This window comes from Loxodonta africana, chromosome 3 (genome assembly GCF_030014295.1).
Source record: "Loxodonta africana isolate mLoxAfr1 chromosome 3, mLoxAfr1.hap2, whole genome shotgun sequence".
Taxonomy (NCBI): Eukaryota; Metazoa; Chordata; class Mammalia; order Proboscidea; family Elephantidae; genus Loxodonta; species Loxodonta africana.
Genome location: NC_087344.1, coordinates 164,204,383 through 164,217,044, shown reverse-complemented (window position 1 = coordinate 164,217,044; position 12,662 = coordinate 164,204,383). Strand labels below are relative to the sequence as shown.

The 12,662-nt window shown below is 46.6% G+C and overlaps 1 protein-coding gene across 1 annotated transcript in view; it reads right to left on the bottom strand.

Annotated features, from left to right (window-relative positions):
- Window positions 1–12,662, bottom strand: part of KCND3 (potassium voltage-gated channel subfamily D member 3) — a 282,762-nt gene that overhangs the window by 247,391 nt on the left and 22,709 nt on the right. The window lies entirely within an intron of this gene.

The window sequence follows — 12,662 nt, the reverse complement described above, 5'->3', positions numbered from 1 at the left end:
CTGCACTACCACTCACTGCTGCACCAACACTCACAGGGATTTCTTCTCTTTTGAAACCTTTGTGGTGAGGCAGTGCCTCAGTTTCTCCCAGAATCATCTATTGCCCTCCTAGAGGCACTGTCTTAGGGTTTGGAGAGAATGAGTCCTCCACATAAAGGAAGAAGAAGACTCATTCCTAATCCCACTCCTTAATCCCACCTACCTGTCAAGCCCCTGAATTGCCTTTCAGTTGCATCTCTATTGCAATTCAATGCACGCAGGCAAACAGGCACCGATACACCACATAGGCATACATGTAGACCTATATGCCTGGGATCCCAGCCAGAGTCAGGCAGGGAAGGAAGAAGGGCCACCTAGATCACAACACTGGGGTGCTAAACAATCAACACCCATGGAAGCAGCAGTCAAGAAATCAAATGAAATATTATATTGTGAAAATCTGCTGCAAAAGACCTCTTTAAAGTTTTAAAAGGCAAAGATGTCACTTTGATGACTAAGGTTCTCCTGACCCACGCCACAGGCTTTTTAATCGCCTCATATGCACGTGAAAGTTGGACAATGAAAAAGGAAGACAGAAAAAGAACTGATGCATTCGAACTGTGGTGTTGGCAAAGAATACTGAATACACTATAGACTGCCAGCAGAACAAAAAAATCAGTCTTAGAAAAAATACAACCAGGATGCTCCTTAGAAGCAAGGATGGTGAGACTTTGGCTCACTTACTTTGGACAAGACATCAGGGAAGACTAATTGCTAGAAAACGACATCGTGTTTGGTAAAGTAGAGGGTCTGCAAAAATGAGGAAAACCCTCAGTGAGATGGGTTAATACAACTTCCACGATAATGGACTCAAACATACCAACGACCACAAAGATGGCATAGGACCACGCAGTGTTTGTTCTGCTATTCCTAAGGTTGTCATGAGTTGGAACAGACTCGGAAGCAACTAATGACAACAATTTTTGTTCTATGGATGTGACTATGTTCCCTGGCTTGGTACAGGGTGCTGGGTCAGAGCAGACTGCCATTAAGGATGCCCCAGCCAGAGCCCTGAGAGCAGCGGGTGGGTACGGGTAACTCTTGGACATGGGGATGTGTGGGTGAGCAAGAAAACCCAGGACCTTAGAGTTTCCCAATCCGTGGGGCCATGGTACACTGGTGGGTAAGAATGGGTTACAGGCATGCAGAGAAAGCCATGGATTCCTCAGCCTGTGAGGCTACTGGGTGGGTGGAGCATCAGAGCCCGGATCAGACACCTCCTCGCTCAAGCAGCCTGGCCAGCCCCCAAAGAGTAAGATCAAAAGCATAGCCAGGTGACCATGTTGCCAGGTGACAGCTTTAAAGGACAAGATGCACCAACTTGGAGTGGGGAAAGCAGCACAAATTCAGGGAGGTCCTCTTGGAGCAGAATCTAAGCTTATAAAATACTTAGCTGTTAAAATACTAGCTGTTACTAGGGGGTAGACACAAGAATAAAATGGAGAACAGAATCAACACTTGCTCTGCAAAGTGGCTGAAAGGAAGGGGTATTGTTCTTCTCACCACTGCTGTGAGAGGAATCCCACAGTGCTAGGCCACTGGACAAAGGACTGCCTGCTTCACCTTTCTCCCCATTTCCAAAGTGCACAGTCTTGAACTCTGCCAAGGGACATAATTACAGGTGTCATTTCAGTTCACCAGATGCATTTTTCTGGGCCTGGTGGCCACACCCAGTGAATTTTTCATCACCGTAGACAGTCCCTGGGTGGCACAAATGGTTTGTGCTAACTACTAACCTAAAGGCTGGCAGTTCAATTCCACTCAGAGGTGCCTTGGAAGACAGGCCTGCTGATCTACTTCTGAAAGGTCACAGAGGAAAAAATCCTATGGAGCAGTTCTACTCTGCACACCTGGGGTCATGATGAGTTGGAATGGGCTCGACGGCAACAGATTTTTTTTCGTTTTGTTTTTTAAAGAGCAGGAACACATGGTAGGTAGACATGCCAAGAATGTTTGTTGAATAAATAAATAAATAAAATGGGCAATAGCAGATTCAAATCTGCATCTACGGTAGGAAGCTCTACTGTCTAACACGTTTTTTTGGTGTGTAAACAGGACTGCAAATCCAAGGATTGCTGAATCTTTCTGGTTCAGGAATGATCTCCCAGCAATTTTCTCTGGATTCTCCAAGCACAGAATCATTTTCTGAGAAAAGGAGGTAGGTGGCTGAGGGGCTTATCTAAAGACCAGAAGCCCCAGCCCTGGGTCAGGACAATGCTTCTGGTGTGGGAGGAAGGGTCACTTCTGAGAAGGCCAATCTTCCAAGAACAGAGAGACCCCAGATGGCAAAAAGAGAACAAATACCTAGAAGTTCCCTAATGTCAGCTATGGCCCAGGGTTCTACTGAGAATTCCCTTCCTCCTCCCCCATCCCTCATTGCCAGGGGACCTCCTCGTTCTCTCTCTCACACATACACCATGAGCATGTTTCCAAGCCTCTCCTCCAACTTTCACTGTTTGCCTGGAACACTTTCCCTTTCCAGCTTTCCGAATCAACTTTCTTGCATGAATTGCACACTCCTAGAAGTTGTATCTCTTCTGTGATGTCTCCAAGTGGAACAGATCTGATGATCTCTATGTAGGTAAGGAAGGTCCTAGAGCTACGTAACAATCAATCATCTGCCATCAAGTTGACTCCAACTTATGGCGACCTCATGTGTGTCAGAACAGAACTATGCTCCATAGGGTTTTCAATGGCTGATTTTTCAGAAGTAGATTGCCAGGCCTTTCTTCTGAGGCACCTCTGGGTGGACTCAAACCACCAACCTTCCGGTTAGCAGCCAAGAATTTAACTATTTGCACCATCTCTAGGTGGTGCAAATGGTCAAATGCTGATCTACTAGCCAAAAGATTGGTGGTTTGAATCCACCCAGAGGTGCCCTGGAAGACAGGCCTGGTGATCTGCTTCTGAAAGGTCACAGCCTTGAAAATCCTGTGGAGCAGCTCTACTCTGCACACACTAGGTCACCATGAGTCGGAATAAACTTGACGGCAACTAACAATAATAACCTGACTTCGTTCATATCCTCATTTCATGCTGTGAAATGCATGAGCCTTGGACTTTACTCACTGTTCAATCCTGCTTGGTGTAAGGTTGTGTCCTTGTTTGTGTAGCCCACACATGTGTGGATACTTCTCACTCTGTATGAAGCAAGCTGACAGAACCATGAAGGAGCAGTGATGTGCCCTTCTGTGTCCCAGGTGCTTGGCTAGAGCTAGTGTCCAGAGCCACAGTCCCTGAGTTTGAGAAGTAAGGGCTTCCTGTGCAAACAGGGGCTGTGCATCCAGGCTTTCAGATGGTGGTGACCAGGAGATTACGAGAAGACTCACTAACCTGGCCAGTTTCCTACCAAGCATCACCCTCGCTGGACCCACCCTGCTGCCCACTCTTCAGTCCTCACCCTCTCTTACATTAGAAAGCCAGAGAAAGCCCACACGCTCACCCTCTCACCAGTCCTCTGTGATCATTTAATGGTTGATTTCATTCAAATAACTCAAGTTAATGTAAGCCATGCTGCCCACATGGATGCTAATAGCAAATACAGATGCCTCTATACTCCTGTGGGAGCTCCCAAAATGAAATAATGGGGGTGGGGAGGTGAAGGGACACTTACAGACCAACAGGACAACAGGGGAAGAAAAATAAGTTGAAAGTGAGGGTGGGGTAAGTAGGAAACCACCCCCTGGTGGAGGCGTGCATAGGGGTGGAGCGGTGGGAGACAAAGGATGGGGTGCGGACTCTACTCACTCCCAGACCTGCTCATCAAGCTGCGCAGGCCCTTGGCTGTTCATCGTGAAGGACCTAGTGGGGAGCTGGCTCACTCAGAAAGCTTCCATTCTCTGATGGGCTTGCATCTGCCAGGGCTGTACCTGGATCACCCTGTTTGTATCATGACAGGTGTCCCAGGTCCTCTTGACACCAAGTCCCCTGGTGGCCTTCCTGATCATAAACCTGACTCCCAGAACTATGTCCCAACAGAACCATCTGGGTTCTCAAAAACTCTCCTCCTTTGGGGACACAGAGGAAGTAGATTTGAGCTCAATGCAAAGAAGAGGTTTTCTCTCTGACCCTCTCCACAGTGGAATGGACTACATCAAAAAAGGGCCAACTCCGCATCCCTGGAAATATCCAGGCCCTGTTGCCATCCATTGAGGATGCTGATGAAGGGAGTCTAGCTCCAAAGGGGAGAGTAAGCTAGACTTGTTCTAAATCCAGGCTCTTGGGGTCTATCTAAATGGCTGTCATACCTCATCCTTTAAAAGCCTCTTGGTTAATGTCTTGTGCCTTCCCCTCACCCAGCTCAACAAGAGGTGACTGGAGAGCTGAATTCGCATTTCCTGGCTCTCTCCAGACACAGTGTTGCAGCCCTGTGTGAGCAAGGGCTATTGACCTTGATTTGTGTCTTACTGACTCACCTTCAAATACACTAGAGCCCTCTGGGGGAGTCTCCAAGCAGACTTGCATTTCTGATGGCAGCTTTGGCCAGGAACTCTTAACTTCTGCCTCTTTGGAGGGGATGAAATGGAAATGAGACGGTCCTCAGCATTCTACCAAGTACAGGTTGGTTCTCCAGGTGAATGCCCAGTTTTCCTTTGGTAGAGTGAGAGACTTACAGCTTGAGAAACAGGATAGGAGGTGAGAGAACTCATGAAGTTCAGCCCCCTCATTATTTAGAAGAGAATTCCGAGAACCAGAGAGAGGAAGGGACTTGCCCAAGTTCACACAGCCAGCCAAAGCTGGCAACAACACCCACATCTCCTGGCTTCCCATCCAGTGCTTTTCCACTGTCCCACAGAGCCCCACCCCAACTGAAGGATTCTGTCAACCCAAGTGAGCCACACAAGTGTAAAGCACCAAGCTTCAGGGTATGGATGCAGCAGGCTCCGCTCCTCTGATGAGAACCTGACCTTACATGGAAATATTAAGAAAGTCAAGCATGGTGTATGTGGGGTGGGGGTGGGCATAACTCATCATAATCTCCCTCTAAGTCCTGCCCAAGCTCTGAGCATGCCAGTCAGGCTGCAGGAAAATGTTTTATTAATCAACACAAAGCCCTTTGCTTGTCCAGAGAGGAGCCTCTGCTGGAAGGGGCAGGGAGGGGAGGTGAGGGGGACTCTGGCTCCGAAGACAAGGACACAATTCCTCAGGTGCAAAATCTCAGGAAAATGCCCAGCAGCTCCTGGAGGTAGAAGAATGAAGAGCTGGAGAGAAACGGGGCCAGGGAAGAAAGGAAAAAAGAAAAGCAAATCTAGGGTCACATATGGCAATTTGTTGTTCTTCATCTCTTCTGTGCAGAAACGGCATGAAAAAGATGGAATGAACCTAACAGCCGCAACGTCAGAGAAGCCAGCAGAGGGAGAAGCGAGGATCACAACTCATGAAAAGGATACACACCTGATGACTGTGATTCTTCAAGGAGAGTGCGAGGCCTGTGACACCCCGGGGGTGACAGTCCCCAGGAAACTCCCCAGCCCCCACCTGCCCCATCCCCCAGAACTCCAGGCAGCCACAGATCACTGTGAGGGGCCTACAGCTAAGGGGGTAGAGGACAGACGGGCGGCCTGTTCTCTGTCAGAGGTTCTGACAGGCTCACTTATCACAGTCGCTTCCCTTGATTCCTCAAACGTGACGACCAGCCTTCCCAGCTCTCCGCCAAACTGAGCTGTGATGTTTCTAGGGGGCTAGAAAGGAAGGGGCAGAGCAAATCTGAGTGATGCACAGGCCTCCCTCACCTGTGCCAAAGGTCTGCTGAAGGGCTGGGTAGGGACACCGCCAAAGCCTAGACTTGGAACATTGGCAACAAAGCCACCTGGTACCAGAATCTCTCCAGAGAAGATGCCATGAGATTGTTTTTTGAAGTTATTATAAAAGATACGCATATTTACAATTTTACTTCACCTTAAAAAAAACCTTTTTTTGCACACTCTACTCGTTTACAATAAGCTAAAATTCCCCATCTCCTTTCTTTTTTGTCTTCCCTCCTTTCCACTCCATACATGCTTTACTGGTTGGTGAATTCAGCCCAGGCTCTTGCACCATCCACATCTCTGCTGTCCCAGACTACCTTGATCGCCACACTTGTGTTCACGCTCACCTTCTCTCCCTTGACTCTGACCTGCCCTTCATCACCATCCTGTGTCCGCTCTTCGCCCTCATAACCTTTGCCAGTAGACCCCTTTGGTCCGGGCACATTAGGAGATGGGGAGTGTTTTGTCTTCCCTCTTCTGCTCAAGACAGGCTATGGAAGGAGATTTCTCCACTTCCCAGAAAACACATTTCAGGCTCCTAAGTGCCTCTTTGATAGAAATCTTGGTGGCTAGTGACAGGCTGGAGTCCCTAGGCGGTGCAAACTGTTAACATGCTCGGCTGCTAACAGAAAAGGTGGTGGTTCAAGTCCACCCAGAAAGAAAGGCCTGGTAAATCTACTTCTGAAAAATCAGCTATTGAAAACCCCTGTGGTGCAGAGTTCTACTCTAACACACACGGGCTGCCAGGAGTCAGAAATGACTCGACTGCAACTGGCTTGTTTGTTTGTTTTTTTAAATTATAGGTTAAGAGAGATGTTGGTCAGACCCATATGAGTGTGAACCTACCTTCTCCATTTGCTGGTGGTAGCCTCAGAGCAGGCCTCAGTTTCCTCATTTACAAAACATAACCTCCTATGGTTATTGGGAAGATTAAATGGGGAAATGCATATGAATAATTTATATTTAGCACAGTACCTGGAACATTATAAAGGCTGAATAGTATTATTCACTATTATTATTGTTAATGATGGTAATCCCTCACGCATCAGGGTGAACCTATTCTACTCATTCAGTCTTCAGCAGAGATGGCAAACAGCTGCTTCTCCGCCTTCTGGATGACAACCCTAAAGAGACTCAAACATAGCTATTAAATCATCATTTGCGTTCTGAGGCCAGGCTCTCTCCAACTTCTAACCAACTGTGGACAGAGCTTTCACTTGGGGAGGGGCTGGAGTGGCTGCCCCTTTATACCTTTATGCTGTGACCCCTCATCCCTCCACCACGTGCCAGGCTGGTGGCCTTCACTCTCTCTCCCTTCCCCGGCTTTATTTTTTCTCAGAGCTTTCACTTCACCCTTTCATCCTTATCCTCATTTTATGCATTCGTTTATAGCCTGCCACCTTACTAGAATGTCAGCTCCAGAGAATTTGCTCTGTTCATGGTACCTCCTCAGCACCCAGCACAATGGCTGGTCCATGACAGACACATACTATTTATTGAATAAATCATCAAATGAATAAATGCATTTAACATTTCTACGATGATCTGTCATGAACATCACCTCCTCTATGAAGCCTTCCCTGATCCCCACCTCTTCCACCTTCTACTCACACTTTGCTGCCCTTTAATCATCCTCTTACCTTGCTGAGCCCTGACATATAGCTCTGAGAATATAGGGCATCTCTGTTAATGGACTGAGGCTCCTCATGAAGCCACTGGGTTCTTCTTGTTAGCTGCCATCAAGTTGGTTCCGACTCATGGCAACCTTATCTATAACAGAACAAAACATCACCCGGTCCTACGCCATCTTCACGATAGTGTTTCAGTCCACTATTGAATGCCTTCCAACCTGGGGGCTCATCTTCCAGCACTATATCTATCAGACAATATTCCATTAATGGATTGAGGCTCTTTATAAAGCCAGTGGGCTCTAATGGAGTCCAAAGACCTCAGTCTGAATCCAGGAGTGCTGCCACAACAGGTGAGTTTAGGCAAGTCACCTAAATTCCCAAGATTTAGTCCCCACCTCTTTCTCTCTTTGTAGCCACCACATCAACTACGACTGTATCTTGCCGGTACTGAGAGCTCAATGCATGTTTGCTGAGTGAATGAACCATCACTTTCCCACTTGCTAACCAATCATCCAAGCAGGTGTCTCCCAGAAGAGGTAGTTGGAAGATGCTCCCAGGGATGCCAGGGAGTGGCTCTGACATTTTTCTCCAAGAAGTAGGGGGGAGAAGTGGATATAGCAGTGTCTTAAGCCCTTAGAAACTCTGCTCAAAGGACTGGTACTGCAAGGATCTGGCCATACCAACCATGAAGATGGTCCAACTTTGAATCAGCATCACCCTTGGCCAGGCACAGACAGCTCTTGGGCTCTGACCATTTTGACCCCATTTCTCATTCACATGCCAAGTTAAGGGTCCCTTTATTATTATTATTCCTTTTTTTTTTTTTTTTTTAGCAAAGGCCATAAATAAATTTTATGTTTTCCTGGGTGGGCGCTGTTTATTCAATTATCATTATAGAAGACTAAAAATAACCTTGTTTTACTCAGAAAACCAATATGACCTTTTAGCTCTGGCAGAAACACCGTATAAAAGGGGACTTTGACAGGCCAAGAAGAGAAATTAAATGGCTGCCACAGCAAAGAGGTTCACAGGTGGCACCAACACTCCTAAAAGGGGTGTATGTGTGTGTGTGTGTGTGTGTGTGTGTGTGAGTTGGGGGGGTACCAGAGGAATAGGGTGTGGGGCACAAAATGTTTCCCAAGGCCCTCTCCTTTTCCCTCCCTTCATTTTTCCTGGGTGATCTCTTGTTTTCCCTGCTTCAGCTAGCATCTCAAGCTAATGATTTTGGAAACTCCTTCTTTGGTCCCTTCTCTCTGCTAAGTGTCTTCTAGTCACTTCAAGGGCACCCAGGGTTAACTGCAAACTCCAGAGGTCCAAAGCCAAGCCTGCTGTCTCTATCTTCCCCTTGACCTCCTGTCAACCTGTTCATTCTCCAACTTTTGCCAACTCCATACCTTTCTTTCATCATCTAGTCTTACAAAAATTTCAGATCTACTTTTGACCGCTCCTTCTCCTGGACATCTTTTGGCTCTAGTCCTTTCCCACTGCAACTGTCCTGGGTCAGGCCTTCCTCACCTCTTATCTGGATCGGTCTTCTGGCTGACTGTCCTGTGTCCAAGGGTTCACCTCTAACATTCATCCAGAAGAGGGCCGTCAAATAAATCTTCCTAATCAATGCATCAGGAGTCCCAGCGTGGTGCAAACGGTTAATATACTCGGCTGCTAACCGAAAAGTTGGTGGCTCAGTCCACCCCAGAGGTATCTAGAAAGAAAGACCTGGCAATCTGCTTCCCAAAAAACAGCCAATGAAAACCTTATGGGGTCACGATCAAACAGGACAGACTCCATGACAACTGGTTGCTTTTGTTGTTGTTAATCAACATATCACTGGAACTCCTTTAGTGACTCCCTATTGTGTTGTTGTGTGCCTTCAAGTCAATTCAGACTCACACCAACACTATATGACAAAGTACAACTGCCTCATAGGGCTTCCCAGGCTGTAATCCTTAGGAGGGTAGATCACCAGGTCTTTTCTCCTGTGGAGCAGCAAGTGGATTTGAACAGCCAACCTTTCGGTTACCAGCTGAGCACTTAACCGTTGCACCACCTGTGGCTCCCTAATGCTTACCAAATAGATTTCTTACCCTAATATTTCAAAATCAAATCAATGGCACCTAACAACAACAACAATATATCTATCAAACCTTTCATTCCTGCTTATCTTTAGCCATTTTCCTCCTTATACGCCCAAAGCATTTGCAAACCAGCATATTAGTTAAGCTCCCCAAACACCGTGCCCATTACAATTGACTTGGATTTCCCATTTGCACATATCAAAATCCTATCCACCTTCATTGGTCTAGCTGCAATGTCACCTTTTCCATGAAGCCAATCATTCATTCACCAGCAAATATTTATTAAGCATTTTCTGTGCCAGCCCTTCCCAATCATTTCAGCTCACGCCCATTCTCTTTTACACTCTTGTGAACACTCTGCTGCTATACTGTAAACTTTTCTTTAAATAATTTTTTATTGTACTTTAGGTGAAGGTTTACACAACAAAATACTTTCTCATTAAACAGTCAGTACACACATTGGTTAACAACCCCACAACATGTCAACACTCTCCCTTCTCAACCTCGGGTTCTTTATTACCAGCTTTCCTGTTTCCTCCTGCCTTCTAGTCCTTGCTCCTGGGTTAGTCTCGTTTTGTTTTATGGGCCTGTCTAATCTTTTTTTTAATCTTTGGCTGAAGGGTGAACCTCAGGAGTGACTTCAGTCCTGAGCCGAAAGGGTGTCTGGGTATACTGTAAGCTTTTTAAGGACCGGGCCAACGTCTTACTCATCTCTGCATCCACAACACTGCCTAATCATGTGCCTCGTGAATTTAGCTGTTCAATAACATTTGTTGAACCAAATCAAGATCTATGCTGTTCGTGGTTTTGACATTGTTTGTTTTAATTCTCCTAGGTTTTTTTTTTTTTTCGTTTAAGTATGGGTGCCCAGGAAGAAGTAAAAATAAACTAATCATATTGCTCAGCAGCTTAAGCCTATACTTATGGTTAACTCTCAGTTATCCATGCCATTGGAAAAATGGTGTCGGAGAGAATCCACACCACAAATATAAAAACATCACTTCCATCAATCCTTGACACGTGACACGTATTGTACGATCTTTAGGGAGCCCATTTGCCTTTTGGATTGTGTCTGGCTGATCAGGTTGATATTTGAGTCTACAGTTTCCCAACAACACTGGGCTGGATAATAGGTATGGAAGGAGAGACCAAGGACTATACTGGCAGGAGGAAACCAGTTAGGAATTAGGCGTTTACTATACACAACCTCACAGGTCCCTTGGTAGCACAGTTTGCACTCATCTACTAAACTAAAGGATGATGGTTCGAAGCTACCTGGCTGCACCAGGGAAGAAAATCCTGGTGATCTGCTTCTGTAAAGATTACATGGCCAAGAAAACCCCATGGAGCACAGTTCTACTCTGTAACACTCTGGCTCACCATGAGTCAGGACTGACTGGATGGCAATGTTTTATTTTGTTTTTTAATATACAACTTCAAAGGCAAGTCTCTGGACAATCACAGCATCTAGTACTTGGAGTGTGTCAGCACACCCCATGGTTTAGCCAGTTTCTCCGAGATAACTGATGGGGCTAGAGACTCCCCAGCCCCTAAACTGCCCATTCTGGTGTCCGGAATTGGTTTATGTTTAAAGACTATGACAGGGTGAATCCCCTAGTGCCACTGGGGCTGAGCAAGTTTCTAGAATGGAGGGAGGGCTGCACTTCCAGTCTCACGGGCATCAGGACAGTGCCGTGCTGTGCTATGGGCATCACTGGATGCAAATCAAAGAAAATGAGATTTGCAATTTTGCATTGATAGCCTGATAATGTTGGGTGGGGGGAGTTCTGCTTTTCCACTTCTGAAGCAAACAAATATCACATGTGGCAATTCAGCAGCTGCATTAGTTGGGAAAAATTGATGCACATTTCATGTGTCAGGGAGCTGAATCCCAGAGAATGGAGTCAGCCTCCCAGAAAATAGTTTCTTTATATAGTTCCATCCATTTATTGTTTGATTGGACTTTCTGTATATTAAATTCAAGCTGTTCTGCTGCTCATGGGTATTATGATGCGTTGGCTCGGTGGGAAATAATGAAGGTGATGAGATTTTACAGCATCGCATTACAAAGGAGGCGTCCCCAGCCTCATCCATCTCTCCATCAACTAGCTTGTGTGTGAGGTGGCACTTATATTAAAACGATTTTTCTGATTCCATTTAATGACACTCATTCGAGTCCTGACACCCAGAATATGATTACATGAGCTAAATGCAATCTTCCCCCATCCAGTCATGGTCAGCAAAGGCTCAGCTAGCTTCTCCTCCAGCCCCCACCTGCTCATACGCTCCTCATTTGCATTAAGCTGCCAAGAATAGGGTGGAGGTTGGGGGAGAAGTCTATTTTCTGGTCTGAGAAAAGCAGGCTGGACGGAGGCAGGACCCTGGACTCGACCCGGAGGCCACCATATCTGAGCTTTTTGGCTGAGGACTTTGGATGCCCAAAGACATTGTGAGGAGCTCTGGTGGTGCAATGGTCAAGTGCTCAGCTGTTAACCGAAAGGCTGGTGGTTCAAACCCATTCAGGAGCTCCAGGGGAGAAAGACTTGCTGATCTGCTCCCAGAAAGATGACAGCCTAGAAAACCCTATGGGGAGTTCTACTGTGCCACATAGGGTTGCTATGAGTCAGAATGAACTCGACAGCACCCAACAACAACAAAGGCATTGTGGTAGCTCTGTTGTCCTTGTCACAAACAAGTCTCCATTAGGAGCTGGTTTGGGGGTCAATACTGTGCACTCCATTCAAAAAAGTTGCTGGGGTCCCTGCTTCCCAGAAAAGAAACAGTTGACTTGGCCATCACAGGAGAATAAACACTGGAGATAAACACACTCAGTAGACTGCCAGCTTCCTAGAAATGGTTAGCTGTGTGTGAGTATTGGAAGCCCCCTTCCTGAGGACAGGAGATGATGGACTCACAGCTCAAAGTCTACACTCCCCTCCCCAACTGGGAGGTGCACCCATCCCAAATGGAGCCTGAAGAAGAGAAAGCCTTTCAGTGACCTGGGACAGGAGCTCCTCCTAAGGGAGAGGAACAAAAATATTCACAGTTACTGACGGGCTCCTCCCCTCCCCTGAGGAGGGGGAGGGCCATGCTGCCTTGTATTTACACTATTTCCAAGCAGAATAATTGCTGCTCCTCGGGAAGAATCATGTTTGTGTTTACGGTAGTGT